Raw genomic sequence first — 14,854 nt, 5'->3', positions numbered from 1 at the left:
GACCTGAAAGCTAGAAACTCTCCGAAGAGATTTTTAAATGTGTCATTTTGGCTTTGCAAAGTCCTTTCAATGATGAAAGCTGCATAGGAAATATAAATAATGCTTTCAGTTTTATTGTGAACATTAACAGAAGAATCAAATATTCATTCACCTATTTTCTTCTTTAAAACACCCTCTTACTCTTAATTTTAAGTTATTCTTCCTCGAAATGAGCATACCAAACAAATTTTACTTTCAACTCGAAACAATTCTGAACACCTTTCTCAAAATTTGTCCTGGGTGCTCCTTGAAATTAATCTTTTCTCAAATTGTTTCTTAGCACTAAGATGTTTTATTTTTCAATGATATAAAAGCAGCAATATCATTCACTAGTTTATACAAGAGATGAAAATACATGCCCCAAGTTATTCTCTCAGACACATGGGTTTGCAATGTGCTCATAAAGCCAACTCATTTGAAAGTTCTTCTGCTCTCAATTTTTCTTTTTTACTTTTGATTTTCATCATAGCAGCATATTGTCCAGCAGGCCAAAAAAGTAGTCTCAAATATCCAGGTATGTGGAAATGGGAGATGAGGAAGGCTAGGAGACAGAGAAACATGATTCTTTTAGAAAAGAGAGGTTATGTACACAAAACAATCCTTTAAACCAGTGGTTTTTAACCTGGGGTGCACGCACTTCCTGGGGGTGCGAGATGCCCTTTCTGGGGGTGTGAAACAGGACAGATTTTTATGATATATCTTAGGTTTAAAGAACTGACCTACTTCAATGATTTTTAATAAGGGGTGTGAGATCACATTTTGAGAATCAAAGGGGTGCAGGCTGCAGTAAGGTTAAGAACCACTGCTTTAACCCATGTTGTTAAATGGTGACAGACTCAGTTGTCTAAAATGACAGCTCACACAACACGTGGTTAACAATAGATGAATCTTAACTATGCATCCATACACAGTTTGGCCATGTCAACACAGCATAGCTAAATTTGAAATAAGCTACACAATTTGAGCTATGCTAATTGCGTAACTTAAGTCAGAATAGATTCTTTCAACTTCTGGCACTGTCTACACAGCAGTTATTTCAAAATATAGCACTCTTCCCCTGACTTCCCTTACTCCTCATTAAATGAGGTTTACAAAAGTCAGAGTAAGACTCCCATTATTTCGAATTTATTTTGTGGTGTAGACATGCTCTACATTATTTCGGAATAACTGATGTTCTGAAATAACACTGCTGTGTAGACATAGCCTTTAGGTACTGTAGCTCATTAGTCTCATGGATATTTTCTTATGAGGACCACATAGTCTCATGCCATTGTAACTGGTACATCTAATCCCATAGCTCAGTGTGGGTAGATATCCTACAATGCATTTTCCCACATCCCAAGGATTTCACTCTATGTACCTAATATCTGTGAACTCATAGGTCCAAGCTATCCCACAAGCCTTCCTGTCCCATGAGAGAAAAGCTGGTTTAAAACTCTCACCATTTTGCCTTTTCTATCATTTGCTCACACCAGAATTTGGATCCCTGAATGATGTGAGCTGTAAAGTAATTGCATCTTCTTTTCTGTGGTAGTAAAGCCAAGTAATTGCATCTACCTATTTGGCCAACGAGCCACAACAAAGCCACCAAGTTGAGACAGTCAGATAAGGGGAAAATCATGATTGATACGTCATTTGTTCCCTGACCTCAAACAGAATCACTGATGCACTCGAGTCCCTTTTCTTGCCATAGCATGACATATATAATGAGAATGATTCACGGGTCCTCTTGTCTCAAAGAAGCACCATATTAATTAGGTACTACAATATTATGGGAATATAGCTATGAACATACTTAAACTGAGATTCCTATACTGAGGCCAGTGCAAGTAGTACAAGTGCATTCTAATATGCATTTTGTCCCTAGTTTACTTTTTACTCAGTTTATATAGTCTGAGAAATGTTCTGTACTTTTTTATTGAAATAAGTAACATAACTATTTGATACTACTTGTCTGAATAAATCAAAGGCCAAGGGAATTCTGTTATGTGCACACTGTGATGAATACCTGATATTCAACATCTAGGAAGAACCCTATGTGATTATAGAGTAGTAGGACTTACTTTTATGGAACTCGGCTTCACAGGAGTATGGACAGGGATGATGAAACTAAGAACAGGAATTGAATTCTATGAAGAGCCACTGAACAGTTGAAATAAACTAGGCAATTTCTTATGTACAATATGTGAGCATGAAACCACCACCAAGGCAGATTTGAACCTGGGATCTCGAGAGCTGACTAGAGGAGCCTCTACCCTCTGAGCTAAAAGCCCATGGGCTCCCAGCCCATGCTGTAGAGGCCTTTTGATCTTAACTGTTGCAGTGGTCTAGGTGCCACTTGCAGTACTCAGTAACCACACTAGGTGTGTGGGTTACATAATTCTCCTAGGTGAGGAAGCGCGTCCCGAGCTTCCGACACCCAGTTGAGATCCCGGACGAGCCCCCCCTGTAACCACCACCAAGGCGGATTTAAACCCGGGACCTCGGGAGCTGACTATAGGAGCCTCTACTCTCTGAGCTAAAAGCCAGCTCATTACATACATGAAATTACAGTGACTTCACACAAACCTCAAGTAAATGCACATGCTTTCCAAATAACCATATATGCAAATCAGGCACACATTTTATCTCATTCCTGTCCACCTAACTTATTTGAAACATCTGGGCCATCATCCCCTTCAAAGAAGAAAGCATAAAAGAGCCCTAGAATCAGAAAGTTAAGTCCTTGAGTAAGCAGCCTTGTCAAAAATGGCTTTCTGTGGGTCCCAGTACAGAGATTGGAGTCATTTTTCCATAACACAAATGGGTTTTTTTCCCATTAAAAAATTTGGACAAGAAAGGGTGTGATAGCAATATGTTGAATGGATTTGAGAGGTAAGTGATGGAGAAGGTAGTTTAGGCAAAAAATAAACAAAAGTAATGGATTAAAGTTTAGTGGCAGGTAGAGAGAGGAAGGAGTAGATTCTGATGATGCTCAAGTAGAGCAATAAGACTTGAAAGCTGTTATGTGAAAACAAAAGGAAGATGACATCAGGTTTACTAGCTTAGATGACATGGAGGATGGAATTAATATATGACATTGTGATGGGCCAGCTACGTCCCACTCTGATGGCACGAGCTTGCCCTGCACTCAGGCTGCCTGATCCCTGTGTTACATGGGGAGCCCAGCGCACAGCCCTCCACCTGCACCTCTTGTTCTCACTCTGCGGCCCAACTGAGCCACGGTGTCACTGGGGAGCAGGGAGGCGGGAGGGCGTCCTGACGCAACGGTTGGGGGAGGGTGTGCAGGCATGGCAGAGGTGGGGGGGGCTAAGGGTGACAAGGGAGAGGAAGGACATCAAAGGGAGGGGCAGGGAGCGTGAGCGACACGACAGGTACTATAAAAGAGGGAAGGAAGAGCGTCAGGGGAAGGGCAGCGAGGAAGGAGGCATGCAGAGCAGAGGAACAAGCCAAGAATGCCTGAGCAAGACCTGTGGGGGTAGGAAGTAGCCCAGGCCAGGGCTTACTGCTTATAGCCCATGGGCTGGTGTGTTTGGCAGGAGCCCCACCAGCTGGACCAGATCATGACGTTACTGGTCCTTAGGGCCCTGGGCTGGAACCCACGAGAGATGGCAGGCCCAGGTCCCCCTAGCTCCTGGAGAACATCCAAAGGAGGAAAATAAAGGGTGACAACTGTTTGGACCAAAGGACACCCAAGAGTGACTGTGTTGGGAGAGCTAGACAAACTGAATATGAATGGATGGTCGATTGGCCACCAGAATCTGGTGAGCCCGTAAAGAAAGGGGGAACAACTGAGGAACCCACTTACAGATATGAAGGAATGCCAGCTGAAAAAGGATTAAAAAGGAAAGATGAGATTATTGCTTTTTAATCTTGTTTAATGTGAGGAAACTGCGGGTCTAGTCATTCCTATGCCTACATAGCAGGGGAAAGATCTGGGTTAGATTGCACATGAGTAGTTTCTACCTAGTTGACAACTGAGTCATGAGAATAGAGATGTTGAGCTAGGATGTGAGTGTAGAAAAAAATAAAATGAGAGGGCCCCAAAAAAGAGAAAACGAAAAGGAAGAACAAACACCAAAAGCCAAAAAAGGAGATGCACGAGGCAGGACAAGCACCAAGAAGAATGGTGTCCTGGAAGTGGAAGAGAAAGAAGCAGAAAAAAGGAAGGAAGGGAAGTCCACAGTATTGGAGGCACCGGAGAGATCAAAAATTAAAGTAGAGAATGGGCCCCTGGATTTTAGCCAGGAAGAGATGATCAGCAACTACAGTGAAAGCAGTTTTAGTATAACGTGGAGGCAGATGTCAGATTGGAGAGGGACTAGGAGAAAAAAATCAAAGCACTGGAAGTGAATGGCATGTTCATGAAGAATAGAAATGAAGAAAAGGTGGGAGACAGGATGAGTGAGGAAGAGAAAGAGAAGTAGTCTATAGAATGTTTCTTTAGCATAGGGGAAACAACAGCATGCTTAAATGTGGAAGGAAAGTATCAGGAGGAGAGAGACAGAGAGGAAGGAGAGCAAAAGAACTAAGGAGGGCTGGAAGCAGATGGGGACGGGTTCATGAAAATAGATGAAGGAATTGGAGGAGGAAAGCAGACAGCTGAGAAATAGCATTAGAAACAAAGGAAAGGAGGACAGGCTACACTGAGTGGGAGGGGAAGTGCAGGTGGAGAGCTCCTGCTGTGCACTATCAATTTTGCCTTTGAAGAGTTTGCCAGATCCTGAACAGAGAGCGCGCAGTCATGAGGGGAGAAGCAGGGAGTGGATGAGCAAGAAGCAACTGGATGATTTGGCCAGGAATACTGCTGAGCTAGAGAGAATGCAAGAGGGACCCTGAATGGGCATAACAAGAATCCTTTCCTTTTTTTTCCACGGAGCCAACTATTAGTGAATTCTTACTATGCTATTTTAAATTTTTGCATTGTAATATTATTAGTTTTGGGAATTTTTGTGTGTGTAAATGCAAAATCACATAAAAACCACATAAAGATCGGTAAAAAAAACATTAGGAAGTCACTGTTATGTAGCTCAGTGACTTTAGAACTAGCAATCTCCAATGTGCTCTGGTAAGAAATTATAGTGAACACATGATGATACTATTATAAAGCATGTGACTATGGATCAGTATTCAGAATTCTGTTAGTGCATCTATTATATGTGTAAAGCTATTTGCTGGTAATCAAGCTTCAACTAGTGACCATAATAAAACCAAATATCTTTAATCATCCTCTCCCCAGACTTTTTCCTCAGCCTTTTCACACAGAATACTTCTAAGTGAACAAATTCCCTCAGCTCTGCCACTGACATAATTTCTTTCAGAAATATTCTATGTCCAGATACAAGTCATAGTTTTAACTCCTGACTTTTCCAATTGGAGGTTACACTTTGGAATTAAATTACAGCTGTATGTCCAGAATAATGTGGATTTGCCCTACCTCTGGATGGTGAGAAATGGTGAAAAGATCATTCTCTCAGAAAGACACCACCCTCCCAAATGCCTTGGGGAATAATGCTACTGGCCCACCCATAAAGAGAGTGCAGCTTGTGATAAATGAGAAGAGCTGGTTAGAAAAGAGGAGTCATAGCTTATGGCCTGAGTTCCTCCTCCTACTCTTTGCTCAGACTACCCCAACAGGACTACCAGCTCTGCAGAGTTCGTATGCTCCCTTGGTCTCCCAATAAACAAACTTCCACTGTGTTTGGGGCTGGAAAAGGGGAAAGATTGGGTGCGAAATAGACATGCAGGGGCTGGCCGCAATCTCTGTCCTAGTCTGCTGTACAGCCCTTGTTAATCCTTCACTTAAAAATAATGGTGTACAAATTCTTCAAGCCAATTCAACATTATTATTTTTTTGTATAGTGAGGCAATAGTTAGGGATCAGAAATTTTAAAGGAAAATGCAAGAAGAGATCTATTAAGAGAAAAGTACCACAGATTCTTCTTTGTTTCACTCCTGGCCTTTTGTAGGCTGGAAGATGAGATGTGGATATTTTCATTAAGAAAACAAACAACAACAACAACAAAAAATGGAGACTGACTGACATTACTCACCATGTACAATCTGAGTAAGAAGCTGGTAGAAGAGTAAGTTTGACTCTTACTCTACCCAACTATCTGCCATTTTAAAATCATTTCCCTCCAGGAAATTCAGCAAGCTACAATAGCACCTAAAAATGGCTTTATATTGCTAGCATTTAGCTTTGAATTGAACTAAATTTCTGAGAATGAGAAAAGGAAAATAAAGTCAATGGAAATAGCATGTGACAGGGCACTATCGCCCTGACCACCATGCGGTACGGGGAGCGCAGAAGCTGGAGCGCCACTTGTGCCGTGTGTTCACACGCCATGGCACAGCTGAACTACATCTCAGTCTGGGCCAGGGCGCCACGGTGTCGTCACAGGCGCCGCATCATCGTCACAAGCTCTCCAGGAATGATGCAAGAGGAGGAAGGGGGGCTTGGGAGGCACACAGAGGTGACGTCATGGGGAGGGGTGGAGAGAGGAAGTGGGGTGGGAGATTTAAAAAGGGGAACTGGGACTGAAGGGAGGAAGAGGCAAGGGAGTGAGGAGGTAAGGGAAGTACAGGCAATTGAGAGAGAGAGAGAGAGAGAGAGAGAGTGACTGTACTCCATGGGCGGGGGGCAGGTTGCGGGTGCTGAGGAAGGGTTACGACACCCTCCAGACATATCCAGGGTAGGAAGTAGCCCAGGGCGGGGCTCTCCAGTAGAAGCCTGTGGGCTGGCAAGTTGCGGCAGGAAGCCCTGTCAGCCAGATAGGAACCTGGCTAAAGCCTGTCCTTAGGGCCCTGGGCTGGGACCCGTGAGAGAGGCCGGGTCCGGGTCTCCCTACCCCACCCACCAAGGGCGGGGGCAAATATACAGACTCTTGTAAACTGAGACTCTTACAGACTGCCAGACTGTCAGATTAGATGGCTAGAACTTGAAATAGAGACAAAGCACCGGAGAGAAAGGGGTACATACATGCCCCTTTACAAGGGGGTATGCATACACCCCTTCACATAGCAAAACACAAGTTCAAGAATATTTTGCACTCCTGACCAATATAGCAAAGTGTCTGTGGGCTAAGCATTGTACTTGTGACATATGTATAGAGATAAATGGGAAGGAGAAGGCATGCATGGTCCACATCCACTCAGAAATATAAGAACTCAAAAAGAATAACCATCAGCAAAAATAACAGCAGTCATAACTAATAAAGCCCAGTTATAAAGCAGCTAGAAGCTAACTCTGTTATCCAGCATTAAGGAAGAGCAGGAGGGAACACTGACAAAGCCCCACAAAGTCATTATAAACACAAAAGGACTGACATTTGGCCAGAGTGAACTTCTGGCATTCATTGGAGGTGTATATCTAAAGGTCTTATGCCCACTAATTACTTGGGTACATAGCTAGCATGTCATTTTGTTTCAGATCCATTTTGTTTTCAAATTATATTTCTGAATGACTATGTGATATCTTGTCTTTTTATATTGTAAGTTCCACTGATATGGCTTAAGGAAAGCATATGTTTCAGTGTGTCCAAACTCTGCCTTAAGACGAGGAGGTAGAGGAAAAAAGACAAAGCTTCATGGAGTCATGAGAAAAAAGAAGTAAATTGTATCGACTGATGTCTGTTCAAATGTTGTACAGTACTTAGTTCTCTCGGTAGATGTGGTTAGATGGAAAATGTAGATTAAACTGAAGGAAGTTTGTAGAATTTAAAAATATGACAATGAATAATGCAGTAGATGAGACTTAACCAGGTACTAGATTCGAATAATGCGGGGAATAAAACTGCCTACCCATCTGTAACCCAGGGGTACATTGAAATTTCTTCTAGTGGCTAATTTAATCTTACATATTCAAATGATGAGGTTTATGAGTAATGCCTTCACTCTGCAGTACACCTGGAAACTTGGGTTCCAGTTGCGGGTTGAGATGCTTGAATAGGTCTTATAAGGCAGGGCAGGCTGTAAGAAAAGAGAAGTAATATATGAGCATGTTTTATTAGGACAAGTTGTCTAAATGATTGAAGTCGACTTCCTTCAGTAGTTTTTGGCTAGTTTACATGGATAAAAAAGGAAGCGCCCATTAGCCTATTGGTAGGGCAAACATGCAAACTATATAAAAGTAGGAAGTGACTCATTTTTGGAGGAACATAAAGGCTTAAGTAATATGTCTGGCATATTGAAAGGAACCAGTTCCCAATCATTGTATGTTATTGCCTATGAATTCCCATTGAAATCAATGGGCACCTATTTTGAATGTTGGGACGCCATCTCCTCATATCTTCGGCAGTCAATCAATTCCTGAACATTCTGAAGTCATCTTGTATTTCCAAGAGTGCTGTCTTAGTTCTGCATTCATGAAGCTGAAGAATCAGGAATGCTATTGCATTGCAAATAAAGATTAATAAATAGCAAATAATTGTATTTATATATCCTCTCTCCTCACTTACTCCCTCCTGTTTGAGGCATTCATGATACTGTCCAGCTAAAATGTAACAATAGCAAGAACATAATCCAGAAAGAATAAAGCATACACACACACAAAGCTAAATATCCAACACAGCAGTCCCTGTACAAACGTGTGCAGAGAGTGCTGATATGGATAAAACATGAAACTCTTAATAATAAAGTGGTTACAACTGTCTTTTTTATGTGACGGGGCTATAGCTAAGACAGATGTTGAAGAACATGTTCCACAGCCTAAAGGCTATCACAGAAGGATTCATCACCCAAAGGTGAAATGATGGAAGCCCTGTAATGCAGGAGGCATCAGAGCATACCTATGCGCCAAGATAAAGTTGAAATAGGAGGTCTTGAGATTATCTCACTGACATTTCTAAGGGCATTAAGAACATATTCTTACGGAATGGTTCAGAATTTTGCAAATAGTCTTTTACCTTTTGGACTTGACAGATGGGTTTCCCAGTCTCTTCCCAACAGTGATAATAAAAACAGTATGATGTATATCTACTTCAATTAATAAACCAATGGGATACTGTCAATAGATTAACAAAGTAAATATAGGGCCTACTCAGGTAGTCATTTTACAGCCCAAACTTCCACTGGGCCTGATCCAATGGCTACTGAAGTCAGTGAGAAGTTTACCACTGACTTCAGAGCTGGTCTGTTGTTAACATAAGGCATGCAACTAAGGCAATTATAATGAAACAGTAATCCATTTTATTAAATAAATAGGTTCTTTTTAGTGCATATATGCAGCCTGGTATGTGTGTGTACACACGCGTACTTGGTGCTATGAAAAGATATGTTACTTTTGCAAAGTAACAGGTGCATTTTAGAAAACATTATGTGTCTTTTGGGATCAAATGTTTAAAACAACAATCAACCAAAATACATTTTTGTTCTTTTATGAACATATATGGTTAATAAAATGAAAGCATAATGAAAGCATCACATATAATCAACAATACACAACTGTACTCATTCACACTGTATATCTTCTGTGTAAAAGTTTATACAGCTGCTGCTAGCTACTTGGGAGTCACAAATGCAAACACATGATTGCATTATGTTTACAAATGTCCTGCAGAACATTTTGCATTCATATGGATTATATTACATTCATGCTGAAGGTTTGATGACAAATTATTGTAGATTAAACCCTCCTTAAAAATATGTGGAGCCTTTTAACAAAGGGTACATAAAACAAGCTGCTAGTTATTTTTCTTTGTTAATAATGATAGCTTTTAAAATACAAAGTTGAGAGGCGTTAGAGGGTGTGCTCCTGGGCTTTCATTCATTATACTAATAAAACTCCATAAAGTGGAGTATTGCAGCTAGAGGGTATTGCTACTTTCAGATAGGTACAGTGACAGACCCATATTTCCTATCTCTGAATACTACTACAGATACTATCAACTGAGACAAAGAAAACAAAATGCATGACAATCATTCAGTCTTACAATGAAGAGATTTGTAGCTAGCTACTAAGTATGCTTTCCAACAAACAGACTATGTTGTCCTAGAGCTAAAGGGGGAGTTATATTTCTTTGAAAATTCAAGGGCACTCGGTTTGTTTCTTCTCTAGTTGAAAGATTGTTTTATTTTCAGCTATGGCTACACAGGTGTGAACGTCAGCTGGAATTATACAAGCTTTCTCCTTCTGCCAAAAAGATGGGATGTTTGCTGACCATTCCTTCCAGAATAGTAAGGTCACAGTTTGTTGTTAATATTTTAAGTTAATATTTTCCTTGGTTCAGTTTTGGTTTATTCAAGTAAATAATGTCACAAAGTGAATTCAGATCTCTTTTCTTCACATGCTCTCTCTCTCTCAGCATTTCTAGAATACATCACAATGCTAAAATATGGATGCAGAAAAACCATGGGATCTGTCCATCCGGTGTTTGAGTTAAATCAGTGGCTTCTGATTTAATACCCTGCTGTTTGTTTTTTTTTTTGCTTTGCTTAATTGGGAAATACTTTATTATAGAAGTGGGCTGTGCAGAGCGATCTAAAGATGATAAAGGGAGCACTTTGCTTAATGTCCCTGGGAATGTGGTCCTGAGCAATGCTCCTTCTAATTTTTTTTTCATCCATGTGTGGAATAAATTTTATGTGCATTATGTTTTGATCTGATGTGCACCACATTAGACACACATGCTGTCAGCTGTGGGCACTCTGCTAATTAGCTAGGCAGCATTTGAATCTCAAGTGCTCAGCTTACACAGAATACTGGGCCTGAGTCTTTGGCCCATGTTAAGAAGACATTTCCTGTGACTCCCTGGAGACTCTCTCTAGAGTTCTGAGAACAGAAAGGTACCAGATGACTAAGTGCCACAGCAATTACAGGAAGAAGAAAAACTTTAAAAGCCAACAACTGGTCTTGCTACATCTTTGGCTGTGTCTAGACTACATGCCTCTGTCGGCAGAGGCATGTAGATTAGACAGATCAGCAAAGGCAAATGAAGCCGCGATTTAAATGATCGCGGCTTCATTTACATTTACATGGCTGCCGCGCTGAGCCGACAAACAGCTAATCAGCTGTTTGTCGGCTCAGCGCGGCAGCCATGTAAATGTAAATGAAGCCGTGATCATTTAAATCGTGGCTTCACTTGCCTTTGCTGAACAAACAAATCTACATGCCTCTGCCGACAGAGGCATGTAGTTTAGAGGTACCCTTAGAGACTAACAAAACATGTAGATGGTATCATGAGCTTTTGTGGGCACAGCCCATTTCTTCAGATGAGGCAATACTTGAGATCAGGGGCGGATATAGGGCAGGGAGAACGGGGCGGCCGCCCCGGGCCCCACGCTTCAGAAAGCCCTGTGCATGCGCCGTGGCTCCGCCGCGCATGCGCATGGTGTCACTGAGCATGCGCCGTGGCAAAGGGGGGGGGGGGCGCGGAATTATGCTGCCCGGGGCCCCGCAAAACGGTCATCTGCCCCTGCTTGAGATCACAATTTTATCCCATTAAGGATTTTGTAAACTAGTATTAGAAGCAAGAATGGGCTCCAATAGTGAACAAGGAAACAATACAAGATGTGTAGCTAGTAAAACATACTCCCTTAAGCTTGCTATGCTCAGGAAACAGAACATTACATTGTGCTCCAAAGGTACCTTTTCCATAGTTTTGTTGTCTAGACCCAGGTACAGTGAATTACAATAGTCCAAACTGTAAGTTAAACAATGGTTTACATTGCTGACTAATGTGGTCAGGACATCATCAAAGAGGAATGAAGAGTCTTACTAGTGAGGACCCATCACATAAATGGTGCAAAGCCATTAAAATGACTGCACAGATGCTGCAAAATATTTGCAGTGCCTGAAAGATAACAGTGCAGTCACCCACCATAACAGGATTTCATTACAACCTTTGTCACAGTTTTGGACTCCGATTACACAGCAGCTGTTAAGATCTGAACCTGCTATGGCAGAGCTCTGGCCATGTCTCATGGGTCCTGTGCTTCTGGGTGCATAGTGTTCAACCTCAGAGGCTCGCCATGACCTTCCACACAGACTCTTTTTTTTTTTTTTTTAAGAGGCAAGGGTCACACCCTACTGAGCCATATTCATCACAGGCTAGTCCATAGTATGGAGTAAAATCCCTTTATAGTCCTGGTCTCCCTATCCAGGATGGTTTCTCTGATGGCACGGAAAGATTGGGGAAAACCCGGGCTCGCTCACTACTCCGCCTTCTGACCCAGGGACCCTAAGGCAGCGACAACAGACAGGGTTTGTTCTACTCCCAGTCTGGCAACTACTTCCCTGGGCTGCTTCCTGAAGTGATACCTCCCAGCACCTTTCCTCTGGTACCTGAGCAGTCTATCCTGCTCCTCCACAGCACTCTGCCTTATTTGCAGTTCCTACCTCTCACTCAGCGGCTGTGTCTACATTGGCACCCTTTTCCGGAAAAGGGATGCTAATGAGACAAGTCAGAATTGCAAATGCCACGGGGGATTTAAATATCCCCCGCGGCATTTGCATGAACACGGCTGTCGCTTTTTTCTGGCTCGGGGCTTTGCCGGAGAAAAGCGTCAGTCTAGATGGGATCTTTCAGAAAATAAAGCCTTTTCCGGAAGATCCCTTATTCCTGATTTTAAGAGGAAAAAGGATCAGCAGAAGATATGCAAATGAGAGTGATTTGCATATCTTCTGCCAGAAAAAAACCAGCAGTGTAGACATAGCTTCAGACCCTGCTCACTCTCAGATCTTTGGCTCCTTTCTTCCTCCTCACATGCCTCTGAATTAACAGAAGAGGAGCCCTTTTAAACCAGTCTCAACAGGTTCTTGATCGGCCCCTGGTGTTCTGATTAACCTAACTCCTGATTAACCTGACTCCTTTGGTTTTGGAAGGTTCCTAATTGGCCCCAGGTATTCCAACTTGCCTGATTGTCCAGACTGATTCTGGAAAGTTCCTGCTGGTCCTAGGCCAGCCCCTGCCAGTTGATCCAGGGAACCGAGATCTACTTAATCTAGGGCTAACAAACCTCCCTTCAAGCACACTCCTGTAGCCATCTGGCCTGACCCTGTTCATGCTGTGTAGACTCATTAGTTCTTTCTTTTTTGTATTGTCTCCTGTCTGACTACATTTGACACAGATACCCCACTCCTCCCCCCCCCAAAAAAATAACTGATCGGTTCACATTGGATATTTGGAGAGTTTTTTACATTCTTTTTTGTTTTCCCACCAACATTTTGTTTGTTAAGTCCTCAGAGTATGGATCTCTTGCTGAATTGCCTCCTGGATCTTTTCCTTGTATCTTAGTATACCTTGAAAATGGAAAGAAAGGTTGTGTATACACTTCTATATGTTTTCCTTTTTAACAACACAATAATGTATCTACACTAGTGAGACAAATATGGACAAAACAATTGAAATGTTACACCATAGTTATGTGCAAAGAAACAAACATCAGTACTTTACCCCTAATGTTAATTAAACTTATACTAATGCTTTAAACTCACTTCTTCTGAACAAAGTTAAGCAGTGTATTAGGAGTCAGATCTCAGCAATAACAATACCAACACACTTTGAAGTAACATCTACTACAGTGTAGCTCCACTGAGTCTCTGCAGAAGCTATGTCAGGCCCCTAAGTAACTTCCCTATGGAGTTCACTGTAAGTAGATTTCTGACCCCAAACCATAAGAGTTCTGCAAATGGATTTTCCTTTCAGTGGACAATTCTCATTCTAGAATACTCCAACTCAGAAGTAAACATAATTGAACTCTAGTGAGTCACCAAGGTGATGTCTAAAGCCACTTCTAGAATGCCTTAATGTTACAGACATAAGGTCTTTCAGATACCTCACTTATAATTCACCCGCTCCCCTCAAATTAATCCAAACACTCGAAAAGCTTTCAGTTTATTAAACTATTTGCAGAAGTCTTCCCCAGACTAGGCTTTATAACTTACTACATTGTGCATCAGTTTTAGTCCCCGGAGCACCATATATAGGGTTGCAAATACAATATGAACTTTTCCCAACATTTTTGAGGCATTTCATGAGATTTAGACATGAGCTCAATTAATGATTTCCAGGTAAGTCTTTAAAAATGCTGAGGGAGTGGGTTTCGCTTGTCCCCTTTGTGAATTTCACAATAAAAATGACAAATCACACATGAACTTCTTGGGCTATTGCTAGTGACTTTCAAAGGCTTTACCAAGAACATTACATTTGAAAGAGTCAATGTCAGCAATGAGTGATAGAAACAGATAGATAATCCACAATGTTATGAATTTCCAGGTGTTTAATTGAATAGTACACTAATGAGGAAAAAGTTGAATGGTACAAATAACCAAATAGTGACATTTCAGAAGGCAATGGATATTTTATGACCCCAAACAACAAGTAAAGCAATAATGTGTTTAAAAACCTCCAACAGTATTGAAAACACTTTTCTGTAGCAGTGTCCAAGATACAGTATTTAAAAATGCTGTTATCCATAACCCTAATGGGACTATTTCAAGCAGCCAAATCATTTGCACAAAAATAGAAGCAATTGCTTTTCCATGGGCATGTCCAGACTACAAAAATAAAGTTGACAATGTAAGTGGACATTCAGCCACCACAGCAACTAAGCTGGTCATGCATCTCCACACCAGACTCATTGTATCAGTGTATTGCATCCTCACTAGCAGCACTTACATCGATCACAGAGCTATGCACTTTGGGTAACTATTCCACAGTGCAACTAGACACAGAGGGGTTTGGGAAGGCTTGCAAAGCTTCATGGGACCAAAACATTGTCACAGGGGGAATAGGAACATGGTTTTGGTCCCTGTGATGCCTTCCTACCTCCTTACCCTGCTATCAGCAGCAAAACAACTCATACTTTCTCGTGC

The 14,854-nt window shown here is 41.6% G+C and overlaps 1 long non-coding RNA gene across 1 annotated transcript; it reads right to left on the bottom strand.

Moving 5' to 3' along the window:
* Positions 1-2: 2 nt before the first annotated feature.
* Positions 3-13,658, bottom strand: LOC112545476 (uncharacterized). The gene is made up of 4 exons (XR_012906815.1): positions 13,475-13,658; positions 7,899-8,010; positions 2,103-2,148; positions 3-580 (listed from the first exon to the last, which is right to left on the bottom strand). It is a non-coding gene; the product is annotated as an uncharacterized LOC112545476 (long non-coding RNA).
* Positions 13,659-14,854: the final 1,196 nt, after the last annotated feature.

Source organism: Pelodiscus sinensis, chromosome 12 (genome assembly GCF_049634645.1).
Source record: "Pelodiscus sinensis isolate JC-2024 chromosome 12, ASM4963464v1, whole genome shotgun sequence".
Lineage (NCBI taxonomy): Eukaryota > Metazoa > Chordata > Testudines > Trionychidae > Pelodiscus > Pelodiscus sinensis.
This window is presented reverse-complemented; position numbering and strand designations above follow the sequence as displayed.